Genomic DNA, 4,773 nt, shown 5'->3' with positions numbered 1-4,773 from the left:
GTTATATTTAAAGTGTTTAACGTAACGTTTAGCAGTAGGTTCTTATGGCTTAGCGGTAGAGCAGTAGCTCTCATGAAAACGGGAGACCCACCGTAGAAACGGTAGACCTGGCAAGCCTGAAATAAACTTCTTCGATCAGCTGAGAGGCGCGATAACAGCGCGCTCATGGTCTGAGTAAACTATATTAACACAGAACTGTCATTACACGAGAGTGAACAAGCCCTCATCTCACCCAACCTTTGAATATAAAACTAACAGAGGAGGAAGGAGTATACGCTGAAATCAGTGCGACCGGAATGGAGGTTACATATGGCCGCTTTGGCAGTGGCGTAGGGCATTAGAATATGATAAAATATGCACAACGACATCCCAAGACCTGCCAATACGACCCTGGCACTCTTTATGCTATACCCACTCCTCAATCGAAGAAGCCAGATGAGTATCAGGAACAAGCTACTCCTCATCAAGACCATAATCAGGCCGACACTGGCGTATGCGTCCACTTCGTGGGGATATGCGGCCGAGTGTCACTTGAATAGACTTCAGGCCACAGAAAACAAACTTCTGCGGATGGCCATAGATGCGCCCTGGTTTGTTAGAAACTCCCAAATCTACTGGGACCTGGAGTGGGAGCCACTAAGAGAGTTTCTCACAAGGAAAGCGGCTGAAGACTTCGAGAAAGCTGGAAGGCACTCCAACGAAGAGCTACGAAATCTTGTAAATTACACACCTGAAGATCTGGGACCCAGGAAAAAAAGGCCCAGACACCAACTAGCCCAATAGGGCAACAGGTAGCAAACGGCGTAAGCTGTAAGTGTGGTTATGTAGAGTTAGTAGTAATCACAGATCACAGCGGCACTCTGTAATCTGTGGTAGCAATTAGCATGCACATAGAAGTAAGGTGTAAATTAATAAGATGCCCATGCTAGCATGGAGAGAATGCGATATTATGGCATACGGATGCCGGAGCTGACAAATTCTTAGAGAGGACTACAAGTTTTAAAGGATAACTCCGGAAAACTCGTAGTACAAAAAAGGGGTTTTTTTAGTTGGTAAGAATCCAACACTACCCAGGGTTCGGAACACTGGCTGTCTTTGCAAAGATTTTTATTCCTCCAGCCGCCGGGCAAACCAAAAAAAAATGATAAAATATGGAAAATATTGTATACACTGATAATATATTCGAAAAAAAATGGAATCAACATAGGTTAATCTGTTGTAATCTGTTGTGTAGTAAATTAATGAAGCTTGACGAGATTATACAGATTCTTAAATTTAATTAATATTTAATTATTTAGCATCTAATTTAATTGAAGACCATTGAATTTAAAAGCTAATTAGTTTAAAAACAGGTGGCGGGGAAAGGCTAAATAAAAACAAAACACAATTACAATATTAAATATATTAAGGAATTTTGAACTATTACAAGTACATACTTCCATAATGTAACATAAACTTATATTAAATTCTGCATTCTATATGGTTAGGTACTTTTAATTTTTTTACTTTAAAAATTTACGTAAATTTAACTTATTAACTATAACTATGTATTGTAACGAAAATGGCCTGGGGTACTCACATTTGAAATGGAGGGATCGAAATTCATGGTATTTCAGTAAATGGGAGCCCCATTTGCGCCCCATTTACTGTCAAATAGGACACTGACGAGCGAGAAATTTCGCACCTGGTCTGGAGATTTCGAGAACCGTCTGGGTTACCTGGAGAAAACTATATAAGCGGCGACGAGAACCATGGGGAGTCAGTCATTACCATTCATTCATTCATTCATTCATTCATTCCTATGCTAGTGCTTAACGCATCAGCTCATCATCAGCACCCAAAACAACAGCAGCAACAATTACAGTGACTTCGTGCCAGTGCGTGAAGTTATTCACCAATTGCAAAAATTATTAGTTTCACCAAACAGCGTGCGCGAAACTCCTCAAGTGTTTCTCAAAATCCCTCAGCAGACCGCATGTGTCCTCACACGCGGAAAAAAATGTTATATTCTAGCGTCAGCGATCAAAGTGCGGTCATGAGCAGTGACAACGGTTCCCAGCCAACATTCCCCCGCATCCCCAAAACCCCCAAATTCAACACCAAAACCAAACACAACCAAGCCATCCTCTCTGAGCTTAAAGCGCTTTGTCAAAAAGAGCACACACAAGCCGAAATCATCGTGGCACAAGGAGCCCAAATTAAGGAGCTCTTCCAAAAACTACAACTCCTAGAAGCCCAAGAACTCCCCGCCCAACAAGCCCCAGCAAAGCCTTCAGCTGAAGCTGAGCAAATGGAAGTCGAGGACTTCCCAGTCCTAAAACCAAAAGCCCCTTTAAATCTCCCCAAAACATCCAACGCCGTTCTACACCATCATATGGTGCAAAAAGCCGCTGCCCCCCAAAGCCAGGCCTCTTCCAGTGCCACTTTGGACCAAGCTTCTCCCCCCACCTCTGCCCCAAAAAAGCAAGCCATTCCTGTCGTCATCAGGAATGTGTCCGAGTGGACAAAACCGCTCGCTCTTGCTACAGCACAACTGTCAATTAGGAAATCCTAAAAAAGTCCACTTAGGGATCAAAATCCAACCCCAATCAATTGATGATCATAGAGCCATCACCAAACTTCTCTCGAAGGAGAAAATTGAGTTTCATACTCATACTCTGCCAGAGGACAAAAAACTCATTGCCATCGTCAAGGGCCCCCTTCAGGATATGTCACTTGCCGAAATCCAAACTGAAATCGAAGAGCTCGGTTTCAACCCATCCCAAATCCAATTCTTCAGCATGGGAAATTTAAAAACCAAAACGAACATGGTTAAAATGCTTTTACCCAAAGAGCAAACAAAAATTTTCGAGGTTAAGTACCTCCTAAACTTGGCGGTAGTCATTGAGCCCCAAAGACACTCCTCGGTCAGCAACCTAAGGCACATTCCTCAGTGCAAAAAATGCCAAAAGTTCGGACACACCATGGCCAACTGTGGAGCAAAACCCGTTTGCCACAAATGCGCCCAAAGTCATTTCTACGCGGAATGCAAAAAGCCGAGAGACATCCCGGCTAAATGCATTAACTGCGACGGCCCCCACCCGGCAAGCTACTTTTCTTGCCCAAAAAAACCCAAACTCCACTGCTCAAAAGCAGGAAAAAGCCAAACAGGTCCAAGACAAGGTCTCGTCTGGAATTTCCTTCGCAGCCAAAGCGGCCCAAAGATCTGAAGCCCCCAAAACAGCCGCCGCCCAAAGCCTCCCAGCACGAAAAACCGAGATTCAAACTCAGGACCACTCTCCCAAAAACGCAAAGGAGCTTAACTCTCTTTCAGAGAAAATCTCAAATTATATCTCTGCAGCCCTTGCAAAAGCCAAAAGCCAAAAACTAAACTCAAATAAAAACCCGTTCGGCCTTCCGCCAGAACTTAAACAACTTATTAAAAACAGAAACAAACTAAAACGCAGGGCCAAGCAATTCTCTGATGCTATTCTCAACCAAGAAGCAAACCACCTCACTAAACAAATACAGATTCAAATAAAAAACATTAAAAACGAAGTGGTCCGAGGTATTGGAAAACATCCCAACAGGCGACAACGTCGCCTGGAAAATCGTCAAGAGTTTGAGAGGTAAAACAAAATCACACTTCCCCCAATACATGGAGAGAGACGACTGGTCTATACGGACAAGGAGAAAGCGGAAGTCTTCTCCGACTCCCTAGAACACCAGTTTTCTCCCAACATGTTCCAGACAAACGACCCTGATTTCGAAGAGGAAGATAAACACAACCTCGGAGAAATCAAACATAGACAAATTCCCCCCGACTGCCCCCAAATTCCACCCGCAACACTGACCGAACTGAAAACACAAATATCCTCCCTCAAAACCCGCAAAGCTCCCGGACCAGACCAAATTACAAACAAAATCCTAAAACATCTTCCAGAAAGTCTCCTAAACCAAATCCTAACTTTAATAAACGCCTCTTTCTCCCTCAGAGAATTTCCTACATCCTGGAAAACCGCCTCTATCATACCAATCCCCAAACCTACTAAAAACAAAACGTTTCCCCAAAACTGGAGACCGATCAGCCTCCTCTCTACTCTCTCAAAACTCACCGAACGACTGTTCCTTGAACGCCTTAACGATCTGCTCTCCCAAAACCAAACGATCCCTCGGGAGCAGTTCGGTTTCATGCAAAAACATGATGCCAGTTCAAATCACTTCCTTGGAAAGGGAGTTTTTAAAACAATTTTTATTTTGAATTAAATACTGCTTGAAGTGTTCTAGTAGTGGTCCAAGTCAAATTAGGTAGGTTGACTTCTTGAACATGTAGTTGCTTTAACTCAAAATTTTCAAATATTAGTGATTTGAATTGAGTGGTGCAACCAGGTGGTAAATCGATTAGGTATGTTCCTTTGATTGGAATGGTGTCTTGACGGTCTTGGCAGTTTGATTTGCCAATTACTTCTTCGGGTGCTGTGATTAACCATTTTCCATCGGCTACTTTGGTCGATTGGGTTTCTTCAATTTTAACTTTGAATGGATGACAAGTTGTGACGTTTGACTGGAACTTTATAAGTTGGACACTGCAGGGTGGATCATTTCCTATCGTCTGGCTGATTGTTATTTTGCAAAGAAATTCATTAGTTTGTAATTCTGGACATTTTTCGTTATCAAATGAGTACTTTTTCTCACTGAGGTATGGTTTAAAGGGTATATTGACTAGAAAGGAATTGTTTTTGGGAGTTGGAGAAGGAAACAATTTGTAATATTGGTATGTTTCCGCCTCGACTA

At 42.6% G+C, this 4,773-nt stretch overlaps 1 protein-coding gene across 6 annotated transcripts in view; it reads right to left on the bottom strand.

Moving 5' to 3' along the window:
* Nucleotides 1-4,773, bottom strand: part of LOC109541407 — a 64,172-nt gene that overhangs the window by 58,434 nt on the left and 965 nt on the right. The gene's annotated exons all lie outside the window — the stretch shown is intronic.

The sequence above is a fragment of the Dendroctonus ponderosae genome, unplaced genomic scaffold (assembly GCF_020466585.1).
Source record: "Dendroctonus ponderosae isolate FM_Combo_2020 unplaced genomic scaffold, Dpon_F_20191213v2 Dpon_F_20191213_1, whole genome shotgun sequence".
Lineage (NCBI taxonomy): Eukaryota > Metazoa > Arthropoda > Insecta > Coleoptera > Curculionidae > Dendroctonus > Dendroctonus ponderosae.
The sequence above is the reverse complement of the archived record's forward strand: the minus strand, read 5'-3'. Positions and strand labels throughout refer to the sequence as shown.